The sequence below is a fragment of the Macrobrachium nipponense genome, chromosome 33 (assembly GCF_015104395.2).
Source record: "Macrobrachium nipponense isolate FS-2020 chromosome 33, ASM1510439v2, whole genome shotgun sequence".
NCBI classification, from domain to species: Eukaryota; Metazoa; Arthropoda; class Malacostraca; order Decapoda; family Palaemonidae; genus Macrobrachium; species Macrobrachium nipponense.
In genome coordinates this window covers 19,218,479-19,234,400 of record NC_087219.1, presented here as the reverse complement: position 1 = coordinate 19,234,400, position 15,922 = coordinate 19,218,479, and the positions used below count along the sequence as shown (strand labels likewise).

General features: G+C 40.6%; 1 pseudogene; it reads left to right on the top strand.

Moving 5' to 3' along the window:
* Positions 1–4,116: 4,116 nt before the first annotated feature.
* LOC135202779 (protein zer-1 homolog) overlaps positions 4,117–15,922 on the top strand; it is a 116,307-nt pseudogene continuing 104,501 nt past the window's right edge.

Genomic DNA, 15,922 nt, shown 5'->3' with positions numbered 1-15,922 from the left:
AGAAAGGAAAATACTTTAGACCTAGTATTTGTGAACGAGATGAATTATGTTAAAGAAATAATAGTTTATAATGCGAGTATTTCAGACCATAATGTCATAGAATTAACAGTTCATTCCAAAGCAAGTGAAAATAGAGATAAGCAAGAAATGAAAAAGTGGGAAGGATATGGAAAAATACAACTTCTACAGTAAAATATAAAAATGGGTCAGAAATTAATGGAAGAATTAAACTTTAAAGTTGGTTGGATAACATTTTCGTAAGTGATGACATAAGGGTAAATACGGAGATTATTATATAAAATATTGGAGAAAATAGTGGAAAAAATATATACCGAAGAAGAAAAGTAAACATCATTCATGCATATCAAGAGACAGAAGGATCTTGTTCCAGAAAATCAGAAAGTGGAAAAAAGGTCTTGCAAAAGAAAAAATGCATGGAAAGTTATAGAACTAAAAAGTAAGATAGAAAATGCAGAACAAAAGATTATACAATCAAAAAGAAAATGAAAAACGGGACTTGGAAGAAAAAACCCTATTAAATATCAAGCAAAACCCCAAACTATTACTCATATGCGAAGAAGATGAATAAAAGAAGAATAGAAATAGGCCCTCAGAGAATTGAAGGGAGATTAACGAATGAAAAAAGGAATTTGCAACATACTGGCAGAACGATATAAGAGAGAATTCACCCCTATAATAGATATGAAGATAATGATATAGAAGTAAGGGAAGAAAATAGTGAATATTTAGCTGACATAAAAATTAATGAAGCTGATATTGTGCAGGCAATTAATGAAATTAAAAATGGAGCTGCTGCAGGGCCGGATGGAGTCCCTGCTATTTTGTTAAAGAAAGTAGTTCATTCTATCGCAAAGCCACTTGCAATATTATTAAGACAAAGTGTAGATACAGGCAAGATTTATGATGAGCACAAATTAGCATATATCGGGTCACCCTACTTTCAAAAGTGGATCAAGACTAGAGGCAAGTATTATAGGCCTGTGAGTCTAACATCACATATTATGAAAGTGTATGAAAGGGTAATGAAGAAAAATATTGATGAAACATTTAATAAAAAATAATTTGTTTAATATAGGACAACACGGTTTCGTACCCGGAAGGAAAAAGTACACAAACCCAACTGTTTAGTCCACCGTGAGAACATATTCAAAAATATGAAAAGCGGAAATGAAACAGATGTGGTTTATCTAGACTTTGCAAAAGCTTTTGACAAAGTAGACCATAATATATTAGCAAAGAAAATTAGAAAACACAATATCGTAGATAAAGTAGGAAGATGGTTAAAAGAATTTTTACACAACAGAAAACAGATAGTTATTGCAAACGATGAGAAATCGGATGAAACCAAGGTAATATCCGGTGTGCCACAAGGTACGGTGCTAGCTGCAATATTGTTTGTTATTATGATTGAAGACATAGACAGTAATGTTAAGGATTCGGTAGTGAGTAGTTTCGCTGATGACACAAGAATAAGTAGAGAAATTACTTGTGATGAAGATAGGAACGCTCTACAAAGAGACCTTAACAAAGTATATGATTGGGCAGAGGTAAATAGGATGGTATTTAACTCTGACAAACTTTGAATCAATAAATTATGGAGACAGAGAAGGAAAGCTATATGCATATAGGGGACCTAATTAATGAGACAATCACAAAAAGAAGCAGTTAAAGACCTTGGTGTGATGATGAATAGGAACATGTTATGCAATGATCAACTAGCAATTCTGTTGGCAAAATGTAAAGCAAAAATGGGAATGTTGTTACGGCACTTCAAAACAAGAAAACCTGAACACATTATTATGCTTTATAAAACGTATGTTCGTAGTCCACTTGAATATTGCAATATGATATGGTACCCACACTATCAAAAGGATATTTGTTGCACAAATAGAGAGTGTACAAAGGTCCTTTACAGCTAGAATAGAAGAAGTTAAGGATCTTGACTACTGGGAAAGACTACAATCCTTAAAATTATATAGTCTAGAAAGGAGAAGAGAACGCTACATGATAATTCAGGCATGGAAACAGATAGAAGGAATAACAGAAAATACATGGAACTAAAAATATCAGAAAGAGCAAGCAGAGGTAGATTAATAGTGCCCAAAACTATACCAGAAAAATAAGGAAAGCACACAGGACATTAATCCACTACGCCACCACACATAGGGGGGGGGTGAATGCAGCGTCTATTCCAATGCCGTTGCCCAGCTCATCTGAGGAATATATCAGGAGTGAGCGTAGATGTGTTTAAGAATAAGCTCGACAAATATCTAAACTGCATCCCAGACCATCCAAGATTGGAAGATGCAAAATATACCGGAAGATGTACATAGCAACTCTCTGGTAGACATTAGAGGCGCCTCACACCTGGAGAGACCTGGGCAACCCGAACGAACTGTAAGGTCTGTAAGGTAAGGTCTCTCTCTCTCTCTCTCTCTCTCTCTCTCTCTCTCTCGCTTTCTGTGTTTTTTTTTTTTTTATCCAATTCTATTCTCTATGTTCCCTTATTCTTCAGATTTTAAAGTTTTCTTTCTAACTTTTTTGAAAGTCTTTATTTTCATTTTTTATTAAATTTATTTATTTATTTTTTTTAACTATAGACCGGCCCAAGGGGAAAAAGTCCCCTTTCTCCAAAAGACCAAAAAGGCCCTCCGTCGCTGAAGGCAGCCAATTAAGGAAATTAATATAACTGTTATGATGAGTTGGAAATTCATTATGTTCTTCTGTCACATCCTGTCTCCACGTACAAGGCCAGGCGTAAGATGAACTCTCTTATTACCCTTCCTTCGCTTGCCTCGCGATTCTTAGTTTCCACCTGATCTGAGACTCGGTCTATGCTTTTGTTAATTAAGAAAAATATTTCGATTCGTGTTCTGTAAAGAAGCTTACGAGTGATCGTATCACTAACACAGAGGACTTCGCTGCTCTGTGTATCATAATCGACTTGAATTACAACTTGGGACGCTGCAAGATGTATTAGATAAAGAGGGAAGGTAAATGTAGTGTCTTATCTCAGGATAGGATTACCTCTAGCTGTTGCTCGAGTTGCAATGACTGTCTATCAAAGTTATAATCGTCTTTAAAATAAGTTATAGCTCATCAGGCTATCAAGACTGGATGTTCAAAGTAAGTGTAAGATTTTCTATGCATAATACAGCCAACGAGTGGAATCAACACAAGACTCACAAGACTAGTTACAGATGGTTTCAAGTTACCTGAGCCAAGTCGCACTTTGAATATTGATTTGCGAGCCTTCAAATGCGCATCCCAAAATTATACAAAAGACTTATGTCTGTCAGTGTCAGAAGGACTAAAAAAAATAAATAGGTCTTTCAAGAAAAATGGAGCCCTATCTCATTTTCAGAATGTATTGATAGTATGGACATGACAAATAAATTTGTGTCCCACGAGTCCCCTTCTATAGCTACGGACTGGGACTAAGTAAGGAAGCGTGCTATGAATAGATAACGTGACTCACTTTGCCATACGAAATGGTATTTGCTCTTAAAAGAATTTCATAATGACGTCAGCTAATGAAGATAACAATAGTGAGATTCTCTTCATAAGTTGCGCCAATCTAGAATAGAGTTTTCTCCCGATAATATTCCAAGAAAACATAAAATATGCTTACTCAAAGAACAGCATCAATGCAAAGAAAAGAAAATAACGAAAACTGCAGGGTTAAATGAGAAGCAGAGCAATGCGTCACAGTGTTATGACATTGCATTCTTGCAACAGAAGAGGTTGACCTGGACAGGTAAATATGTTGTCGAAGTAGACGAAGAAAATAATATTTCTTTCATTGCTACGCACTTATGCACTCATTCTGGAATTAGGGAATTACAGAGGTCTCATGACTTCATTTATTTTACACGAGTCAGACAACTTAGAATAATTGACTGGTCAACTTATTTATAAATAAATTCACCCATTATTTGGTGAAATATGACGTTCCTGCACTTCATAAAAAAGTAGCAAGTCACACTCTAAAACTACTTATCTCTTCTGGAAATACTTGTAGACCATCATTAAAGTACAACAAGACCTTAACTGGTTGTCTTAAGCGCCTTCAGAAGGGTTGAAGTGAGTGTGGTATTACGTAAATGACCATAAGAAATAGTTTTTCCATTACTTGAGCATGTCAAGTTATGAGTGAGCGTATAAAAGGAAGAATAATCAGGAAATGGACTCCTTTTCTGGATTGGAATAGAAATTCGAAAACTGTATAGATCCATCACGGGGCAACAGCCGCGCCGATAAGGAACTCGATCCCCCTCCCAGATGGCCTTCACAGCCCTTGTAGCCACTGCCATTGTAAACAACCCGAAACCCCCCTCTGTCGAAAACACTCGATTTGCCCGAGAATAACCTTTGTGATTTGCCAGCGTTCGCGTCTGTTGGTTCCCAGGTGAGGTCAAAAGGTGGAGAATTAGTTGCCAAATATAACAGGTAAGACAAATGTCCCCGAAGGTGGCGTTGAAGAGGCCCCTTCTTGACCATAAGTGTACTATCTGTGTGGGCGATTGTTGTTGGTCAAGCCTTCCCCATCCAGGCTGGCCTACGTCATTGTTTTTCTAAATTAATCTGTTTGCGTTTGTCTCGCAGTTATTCCTGTCGGCACTCGCGTTAGTTAGCAGGGTTGTTTTCATAATGGTTTTGCAATCTTAATTGGTTTAGGGTCCTACGGTATCCTGCTCGGCCGTCACTTAGGTAGGTAGATCCTTGTCTAGGTAGGCTAGATTTGGTTAGTAGGTCTCAAATCTCCGTAGTCCTTATACAGTAGGCATTAAGCTACTAGCCCTTTATGTTAAGACAGTTTCTAGATGTGACAAAGAGGGGGATTACAGAAATTTGTTTCTTTAAACGTATGCAAGAGTATGGTGAGAGTGTTAGGTTAGGCTATTATAATGGCAGAATGAGGGCACGACTCAATACTACTTTGGTGGATCAAGAGGGGTAAATCCCCCTCAGCCAGGTTAGGAACTGGCATCCAGGGTTATTGGTTAGGTTCAGTTCGCTTACAAACCTTTATACCTTCAAGGAACCCCTTGAAACAATTTTTTCATACCCTAGGGAACCTGTATCTACAGGCTCTCTCTCTCTCTCTCTCTCTCTCTCTCTCTCTCTATATATATATATATATATATATATATAGATATATATATATAGTTATATATATATATATATATATATGTAATATAAATAATATATATATATATATATATATATATATATATATATATCATATATATATATATATATATATATATATCTATATATTTATATACCTAATCATATAATATTAATCTCCCACTGCAATTCGAGCTCTGTAAATTCAGATCAGCATCATTTGCAATACATATTTATTTCAAGACTTCTTGCGGAACCCTTATTGGGAATCACTGGGTTTGGTCATGGTAAGTCTGGTGAGGTCATACTCCCTTTGAAATGCCTATTAGGGTAAATGACAGATCGACGATATAACAGCCACCTCTCTTGGAGCGAGGCCACTTCCTAAAAAGCACTTGAATTATTCATTATTTTGCAATTTAGGAGAAAACACAACTAACTTCGAGAGGAGCATAGAGGTCTTGGTGTTCTGCCTATATAGGTAGGGGCCACAACTCTTGACCTGATGCTCATGAAAGCAAATTCAAGTACTTTTTCGGGAAGGTAGCTGCATTCCGGGATTAGCGATTAACTTGATATTGATGAGATGGCATTTTAGAATTATATGTTCTTACTTTCTTCATTGATATTCACAGGTGTTTTAGAATTATGGTTAAATTAGGATACATGGTTTATTACCTTGGAAATTGATTTTTCCAATACTTTCAGTGTTGCTGATGAAGGAGGTGGTGGTGTTTATTGTTGGTCAATTATTATTAACCTAACATTTTTATATGGGACCCTTTGAGAACCAGGGTTAAAATCTTAATAGCTAAGCAACGAAAATACTTTAGGAAAAATCAGTTTCCAAGGTAATACTCCATGCAGAGCTGTTCCTAGTGCTCCCAGAATTATTCTTACTTTCTTCACAATATGTTGCTGTGTCCACTGATTTATCTAGTTTCTTGTCCTTAGCCTGCTTGTAATGTCGCAGCACAGTTGGTTGCATAATTTGGATGTGCACTGTTATGATCTCGTAATTAGAGAGCGGCAGGTTCAAAATACAAACAAGAAATTGGGCTGGAATGACTGACGAAAGGCAAGATAGATCAAGGAGGAGGACTTAACAAAACACAAAAATAACCTTAATATTAATTTAGTTACAGGTTAAATTACATTTACTAGTGAGACCAGGTTTTGGGTGGCAAAAATACACAATGATTAGTTATCAAAATAAAATAATAATAATATATAAAAAATCAAATCCTTCAGAAATAGATCATAAGTGAACGTTACACTAAATCAGAGCCATACACTTGCTCGGACACCACAATAAGCATAATGATGCAAATCACTAACATCATTATCAAAGCCATACACTTGCTCGACATCAAAAATGAAAGATTTGAATAAAAACAGGCAATCACACTAACAGCATAGATAATCACAATAACAAAAATAGGCAGCACGATCTAGAAGAATAAGACATAATACCCAAGCAGTAAAATACACAAACAGACAAATTCACAAGAATTGTCGAAAACACAAACGGATGAGTCCTCATCCTCCTGCATAAGTCAGTCCTCCTGCAGAAGTCACAAATGGCTTCCAGCTGCTCCAAAACTGCCATGCTGCGTTGCCTTCTCAGCCGAGGTTTTTCCAGAACCTCTCAGGTCGCCCTCCAAAACCTGTCTGCAGGTGTAAACTCACGCCCTGACAATAAACACTGGTGGGTAAGGGAAATAAGGCAACCATCGTAATGGTTGTTTTAAAAAAATAACAACTCATCGTTACAGCATGTAAAGTATAAACCATTCTTTCTAAAACTGGTGAAGGATGGTATTTCTGCATTTTTTATATCCTGACAAATTTGTTAATGCATTTCAATCTGGTAATGCTGGGGTGGCTAAGGAATACTTGCACCAACGTCTAACAATAATGAGTGCTTCTTAATGGTAAACCCTTTTTTTTTTTTTTTTTTTTTGGGAGATGAATAAAAGATGAATAAAAAATGGGGATACGTATATAGTAATCTAACCTATGCTACCAGATCTTACCTTACTTAACCTGACCTGGAATACTGTATATGTCTCCTCATTGGGGCTTCCCCTCACTATTAAATATGGTGGTTGTAGTCTTATAGGTTCAGGGGCATCATTAGGGTGGGGGGTGGTCAACACCCCCCCCCCCAAGACTCAACTTGCCCCCTTCACCCCCCAAGCCCCAAGAAGTAACAGCATGTTTTCTTTTTAAATGTGCAATCATAATTATATAAAATTTCTCTGAAATATTACGTTGCTTGATTATTGTCTGTCTACTAGCTACCAGTGGATGATGAGATAAACAAACAGTAGTGGGAGATATAATTTTTGCTGAATTACCTTTCTCAGTGGCTCAAAACACAAAATAGCTCAAAATAAAAAAAATAATAAAAAAAAAAACAGCTGATTAGGCTCGCTTTGCTTACCAAACCATCTTTGCCCCCCCAACAAAAATCTGAAATGATGCCCCTGTATACATTTACCAAGCATTTAGGAAATGGTATAAATATGAAATGTTTATCAGAAACATAAAAACTATCAGAAAAATTTTATATCACGAGCTTGAGAATGTACAATGTTGAAAAGTATCAGACTGAGTATGCCACTAATTACATTGCACAAGTACATCAGTTCTGAGCTTCTTAGATAAAGAAATAGGAGCAACTGCTTACAAACATTTTGGAATGACTATGAAAAACGAATGTTCTAGAATGAATCGTGTAATGTTATGTGTGCAGCCTTACAGTGATGTCACAAGTTGAGTTGCATCAAATGGTACGGTAAGGAAAAACTGTAGGCACGGATGATAAGAGCAATCGTTGAACAAAGCAAGAATTCTAAAACTAACTGATGCATCTCACTTTTATTATTATTTTCCAAAGGTTTTTGCATAGAAAAATTAGCTAAACTAAGTGTCTTCGTTGTAAGTATCACTGGTTGTGCCATGAACCATTAGCATGATTGAGTCTAATATTTTTTTATACTAGTACGTGCTTTCTTAGTAGTGTCAACAACCCTACTGCACATGGTGTGCTGATGATTTTGTGACACATTTTTTCCAAATTTGATCCAGCTATTCATAAATTGTTTGTGAGTACTTGCTACTACGTATTTCTTTGTCCATGAAGCAAAGAAATAAAGTGAGTTTTTTTTATAGCATTCACCCATACCATTCATTCTTAAACCAGTGAGATAGAGGTTCTTATGTTAGTTTTTGTTATGATTTTGTCGGGTTTCATATATTTTCATTCCTGAATATTTGGATGACCCAATAAAACCCTCACCCTCCCTCGCCATGTATTGAAGAGGGGAAACCCAAGAGAGAAGCCATACCCTATGTGGTCAAGTTAGATATGGTTATAGTATTCGTTTCCGCATCTGGCCTCCCATTAGAACAAGAAATAGGAATGGTCATAGTAAGTGAGTTAACTAAGTATTTATGATAGAATGGTTTTCAGATTTGTTCAAATGATTTTCAAATTTGTCTCCATCCCATAAAAAGCTATCATAAAAATCATTTGTTCCCTTAAGAGTACAAATCATTGTCTTTTACAAAGGAATATTCCTTTCACCAGCAGGATACAGTCATTAAAGCATGGAGACAAGACTGTTAATTGATTATAATTGGGTTAGTGGTGGGTTCTGACTGCACTCGTCAGAAACTCAACACTATCTTCAGCTGTCACCCCTTGTTCAAACAAACATCATCTCTGCCACTGCCTAGTGTTGTTGAGGCATTTGTTCAAAGTATTTTAATTATCTTTGTGCCCATTTGAATCTGGACTTTTAACTGTGGCTGTTCCAAGAGTGGTTGAGAGATCTTGGTTGTTTCTGATTTCAGGCCTAAACTCATGGCTACTCTGGAAGATCCATTTCAGGACCTGTAGGACTGTTTCACGGTTTATCCCATTAGGTGGTCAGACACATACTACATACTAGTCACCTCAGGACTCCAGGCACCCTTTGTGGCTCCTCTTTGACATCAAGCCAAATTGTATCCTGATGATTTTTCTCATTGAGATGTTGAAAGAGATTTCTTCATGGTCCGCTCTCTTCTTCAGTTTCTTCTGCTGAAGGCACTAATAGTCTGAGGAGTCATTAGTCTTTCCTGGTTGGAGACTACTTAGCTTTAAATATAAAAGAGAGGCTTTTCTTGCTTGCATACATATTTTGGAGATGTCAGGCATTCCCCAGTAGGGTTGTTCCAAGGGAAGTTGTTTATCAGCAGTTGATGTAATAGGAGGGTATCACTTTGGTTGGAGCCATTCTTCAAGATTGCATGGACTTCCTCAACTTCCTTTGCCAAGATAATCTTTGCAGTGAAGGGCTATTTCTTAGCCATGTTCTGTGTGTACTTGGTCAAAGGTGGATGTCATCCTCAGTTAAACAGTCCTACAGAGTGACTTGTTCGCCAGAATCTCATTCAAGCACCACTGAAACCCCCACTGAATCTTAGTTTTTCTTGTAGTTTTACATCGGAGAAGCAAGTAACTTAGCTTTGTTGTGTCTGTTACCAAGTTGAGCACATGCAAGGATGGGTTCTCTCATTCTTGTTTGTTCCTGAGTTTGTAGTGAAAACTCAAAACCTTTCAGTTCTTGATAAGAATTTTGATTTGATAAGAATTTTGAGTTGTAAATTCCTCCCTTCATGATTTTTTAAGTGCCAGTTGAGACCAAATGCTTTTGTCCATTGTGAGGGTCTTGTGGCACTAACTAAAAAGCAGCAGTCATTATAGTCCAATGTTGACATCTACTCATTAGTATGTATTGATATGCGTAAGAATGGGTCAAAGAGGGATCTAAGGACAGGTGAGTTGATAGGTACAACCCCACACTTGCATACCTGCCGCCACTAACATCCTTCTCAATGAGTTTCAATGGCTGATCAAGCTATTGCCAAAGCTGTTCCTTTTTAAAAGATTTCAAGTTTGTATTTAGGAAAAATGCTTTACAGTATATTTCATTTTTTATTGTAGTGTCTTACCGAACAATTATAGAGCCGTGATTTCCACGAGCGGCAGGATACTAAATTCAAATTTAGCGCGTCGGCGTCGCCAACACTGGTGGTGATGACGTCATCTCCCTCCACTCGCGGGAGAACCAGGTACAACTGCCCAGGTGAATTCAATTCTTTTCCTGCTCCGGCGTCCGGTGAACATCGTGGTCGGTGCGGTGATAACTTTGCTTCGCTTTTTTCTTGTGGATTTGATCTTCGGAATTGGTGAAGTACTCTTTTTTTTTTTTGGCGTTGTGTTATTTGCTTTTTATTTGGGAGGCGTTGCATGTCGGATTCTAGGTCCGTCGGGAGTTAGGTTTTGCATCTCAGGATGTAAAACTAGATTATCCAAGCTAGAGTATGATTCTACACTAAATGTGTTAAGTGTAGGGGACAGGTTTTGGTTTGTTCGCAGATCGACATGTAACGAGTGTAGTGATTGGACTGATTCTCAATGGAAGTTTTTTAGTTCATACTCGGAGAAAATTAGCTAAAGACAGAATTAGAAAAGCAGCGCTTAGGAAAGTAGACTTAGCTCTGCTTCGTGCTTGCGATGCATCTGTTCCTTCTGTTTCTCCTCAAATTTGTTATGTCTCCTTTAACTACACCTCCTATTCCTCCTACTAATCCCACTTCTCCGGCTTCCGTGTAGTTTCTTCCGACACCATTGCCAGTCTGGAATCGAGGTTAGATCAGAATTTTCGGTACTAGCGAATACGGTTTTGCAACTTGGTAATTCAGTTAAGACGTTTTTGGAGAAAGCGGCCTCAGGTAAGAGTTAGTTGAGGGTGTGTCTGTCTGTCCTGACACGTCTCCTAGACAAAGGTCACTGTCCAGCTCCCCCGCACCGGGAGAAGACATACCGGAAGTCCAAGGGAGTCGATCGGGATTTGCCCACAGACAGGCGCCTCTCTTGTTGAGCCTGTTGCGCCTCAACAGGGCTCGGTTAAGCGTTGGAAAGGTGGTGTTGCGGTCAGACGCCTTTCAAATGATTCAAGCGATTCGTCGTCGTCCGGTCGCACGGCGCTCTTGGCGAGATTCGCCCGTTTCGCGTCCCTTAAAGAGGCGTTCAGGCGCCGATTCTTCGCCTCCTCCAGTCAAGCGGTATAAGGAAGAGCCTGAGAGTAGGGTTGCGCCTCGACCGTTAGCGGCTCGTCGTCGACCTCAATCTGTGCCTTTTTCGGCTCCATCTACTAGTAAGAGATTGTAGGTTTTAGCGCTGTATGCTAGCAGTTCTAAGCTAAAAGGGTGTTTCTTTAGGCGCTTTTTTCGTCTGTTATCGCCTGATGCGCCTGTTTCGCTCGAATTTCGGCGGCTCTGAGCGAGGCGCAAGTAGTTTTCCGCCTCCTGCTGAACATTTAGGCTCTTTCCAAGCCTACGTTAACTGTTTTTGATTCGTCTCTCGGCTGCCGTTGCGCAAGCAGTTAGAGATGTAACCAACTGGATGAATGAGTCCAAGGGTGGTTCGAAACCTTCAGATCCGGTTGTAGTTTTCCGTCTACTTCTTCGGCGGTATCGGAGAATGAAGAAGAAGTAGAGGAGGAGGATTCACATCACCTCTCGTGTTATTCACGTCTCCTTAGATTTCTTCTGGTATCTTATCCAGATTATTTTGAGAAAGCGGCTCCGCGCTCCCCAACTTCGACTTTTTTGATGAGGAGGAAAACTTCAGACCCTCTCCTCCCCCCCCAAAACTTGTTCTATCTAAAGCGGTTAGACATTCGTTGACAAAGAGACGGAGAAATGGATGTCTATGAAAGAGACTTAGGGAAGGCTCTTTTTGCTTACCCGTCCCTCTAAGTTGCTTCGTAAGAGGTATAGGTTTTATGTAACTAACTGGGGAAGCTCCTTCTCTGGGCAGTTTCTCGCCTCCTCCCAGGGATTAGACTTCTCCAGTATCGACTCCTCTAGAAAGATCTGCTTTCGCCGCAGCGAAAGTTTTCTTTACAGCGCTCCGAGTTGGACCACGTTGTAAAGAATCAATTTAAACTTTTGGAAGTCTTTAGCTTCCTTGGATTGGACTATTGGCGCTTTAGCGGCCAAGATCGAAGACTGTCCTTCTCTTTCCCAGGAGTTAGCGGAGGATTGGATTGGTGTTCTGTCCTGTGCGGACAAATCCATTAGGGATGGATGTGATGAGTTAGCTTCGCTCATCGCCTTTGGTACCCTTAAGAAAAGGCAACTTTGGTGCTCCTTTGCTTCTAAAAGGGTTACGTCCCAACAGAAGTTCTGCTCTCTTGTTTGCTCCTTTTGTTAAGATACCTTTTTCCAGACGATGTAGTGTTGTCAATTTCGTCTGCGCTAGATAAGAAATCTACTTCGGATTTACTGGCACAGTCTACTAAGAGACCTAAAAGCTCCTGTGGAGACTGTTCCTTCGGTTTCTCCTCTGGCCCAAGCGCCTTTTCGAGGGAGAAAACCCAAGCGCTTCGGTTTCGGCCGAATCGAATTTGCGACCTCAGTCTAAGGCCTCGGCCAAGGTTAACAAACCTTCCAAATGAAAGCTCGGTTCTTCATGCACCAGTGGGAGCCAGGCTGGCTCTGTTTTTGGGGAGGTAGGAATGGGAAAACAGAGGAGCAGAAGCCTGGGTAGTGCAAGTACTCAAGTTCGGCTATCGTATTCCTCTCTGTTTCACCCTCCCTGCGCTCTCACCTGTGCCAATTCCATTCCAGGCATAACTCTCCGGGCTCAGACAAATTTCTGGCGCTAGCCGGCAGAAGTGGAAGCGCTTGTTCTCAAAGAAGCGATAGAACAGATAGAAGGGGTGGATTTTCCTCCAGGCTTTTACAATCGCCTTTTTGTAGTTCCCAAGTCTCAGGGGCTGGAGGCTGGAGGCCGATTTTGGATGAGCGCCCTGAACTTGCATGTCCAGAAACAAAATTTCATATGGAGACCACTCGGTCGGTTCTGGAGTCCATCAGACAGGGGATTGGATGGTCTCTCTGGACATGCAAGACGCTTATTTTCACATTCCGATACATCGCGATCTCGAAGTACCTGAGGTTCATGTTCGAAGGCAAGGTGTTTCAGTTTCGGGGCGCTTTGCTTCGGACTAGCGACCGCTCCTCAAGTTTTCACCAGGGTTCTATCCCGATAGGAAGCTGGCTACACATATTAGGAGTAAGAATCCTCTCCCCTATCTGGACGATTGGCTTCTCCGTCGGAATCAGAGAGTCGGTGCATGAAGGACCTTGGAACAACTCTGGATCTTGCCAGAAAGTTAGGAATTCTGGTCAACAAACAGAAGTCCCAGTTGGTTCCATCCTCAGAGCATCCTTTATTTTGGGGATGATTTCTGAATGCTCAAGTTTTTCGGGCTTTTCTGTCCCCGAAGAGGTTCCAAGGCTGTCTGGAGACAGTTCAGGAGTTCTTGGACAAAAAGGTAAGTTCTGCCAATCAGTGGATGAGGCTCCTGGGCAAATTGACGTCAGTGGAGAAATTTGTGTTACGTTGGGAAGACTGCACATGAGACCCCTGCAGTTTTTCCTGAGAGCCTCTTGGTGCAGGAAGACACAACCAGACTCGATTACCTTTCCTGTCACAGATCAAATAAAAGAGGACCTAAGGTGGTGGCTCTCTCGAGCAAGGTTGGAAGAAGGGTTAGATTTACGACCCATCCTCCCGAAACCTACAGTTTCTTTTCCGACGCATCGGACACAGGGTTTGGGAGCCCTACTGGGAAATCAACGGACTTCAGGAGCTTGGTCGGAGAAGGAGAAGAAGTTCCACATAAATGTAAAGGAAAACTGTTAGCAATTTTCTTAGGGCTCAGAACAGTTTCGGAGCTTAGTAGAAGGGCCGAGTAGTGGCAGTGCATTCCGACAACTCCACGGCGGCTCTCGTACGTGCGGAAACAGGGGGGGACTCAGTCTTTCTCTCTGTACGAAGTAGCCAAGGATCTCTCCTGTGGTCAAACGAAGCGAAGGTTCAGCTAGTCCCGAGATTTGTTCCGGGAAAGATGAACGTCCTGGAGGACGAGTTAAGTCGTCAACAGCAAGTGTTACCTCTGGAGTGGACTTTGGACACAAGATTTGTCAGACTTTGGCGCCTTTGGGGACGACCGTCAATAGACTTTTGTTCGCGACATCGAGAACAACCGTCTTCCTCTCTTTTGTTTCTCCAGTCCCAGATCCTCTAGCTTGGTCGGGTGGACGCAATGCTGTTGGATTGGTCGGGTCTGGAAGCTTATGCATTCCCTCCTTTTTTTTTTTTGTCGGTCTAATAAGAGAGGTGCTGAACAAGTTCATGTCTGAACAGCAATGTAACGCTAACGTTAATCGCTCCCTTTTGGCCCAGGAAAGAGTGGTTCACCCGGACCTTCTCCAGTTGTTAGTAGACTTCCCCAGACTTCTTCCTCCAGAGAAGTGGCTTCTCAAACAACCTCACTTCAAGAGGTTCCACCAAAAACTTGTCCCGCTCTAGCTCTGACAGGGTTCAGACTGTCCGGAATCTTGTCAGAGCGAAAGGATTTTCAAGAAGAGCTGCAGAAGCTATCGCTCGTTGTAGAGAGAGAGTCTTCTAACAAACTCTATCAAGGGAAGTGAGAATCTTCAGAAGAGTGGTGTAGAAGTGCTAAAGTCTCTACTTCTGCGACCTCTTTAACAGAAATAGCAGATTTTCTTCTATTTGCTTAGGAACTCTAAGAAACTGGCTCCTTCGACAGATCAGAAGGATATAGAGCCATGCTCTCTTCGGTTTTTCGACATCGAGGTTTGGATATTTCCTCCAATTCAGATCTGCTCGGACCTCATTAGGTCTTTCGAACCACTAAGCTCCCGCAAGATACAAGTGGCTTGGAACTTAGATGTGGTGCTTAAGTTCCTCATGGGGCCACCGTTTGAGCCTTTGAAGTCAGGCTTCACTCAGGAACTTGACTAAGAAGGCACTCTTTCTTATTGCACTAGCTTCTGCTAAGCGTAAGTCAGCGAATTGCACGCTATAGACAAAAGAGTCGGTTTCTCTCAACGGCAATGCTGTATTTTCGGTATCTTTGACCTTCTAGCCAAAAATGAGAATCCTTCTAATCCTTGGCCGAGAGTTTTGTGGTAAGGAACTTATTCTGATTTGGTTGGACATGAGGAGGAAGAAAGGCTCTTATGTCCAGTCAGGGCTATTAAGCAGTATCTGTTTGCCACTAAGGGTATCAGAGGACAATCCTCTAAGCTCTGGACCTCGGTTCAAAATCCCTCTCGTCCTCTTTCTAAGAATGCTATATCGTTCTTTATTAGAGAGCTTATCAGGGAAGCTCACTCGCAGTCCGAGAACGACAATCTTTCCGTTCTGAGAGTTAAAGCTCACGAGGTTTAGAGCAGTGGCAACTTTCTTTAGCATTCAGAAAGAATTTATCTTTAGCTTCGATTCTTCAGAGCACGTTTCTGGAGATCGAATTCGGTTTTTGCGAGTCATTATCTCAAAGAGATAGAAACGGTTTTTTGGTTTTCAAGAGAATTGTAAAACGTTTAGGTCCGGTGCTGTTTCTGGCATGGTGTTGGGAGAAAACGGCACAGGGGTCGTCACCATCTATGCTAACTCTTTTCACCTTTGAATAGGTTGTCGAGTTCAAAAGGGAAGCTAGGGGTACTGAGTACCTGGGATACTCACCCAGTCTGTTAGGTCAGATTTTTACAATGGTTGGGTATATAGTTTTTATTTTTTTCAATCTGGTGTTGGTGACAAATGTTTTGTATGATTGATTTCTGGTCTTAGCCCAGGGCAAGGGCAATCTTGTTGTTACTACCTCCGTCAGTCAGCTTG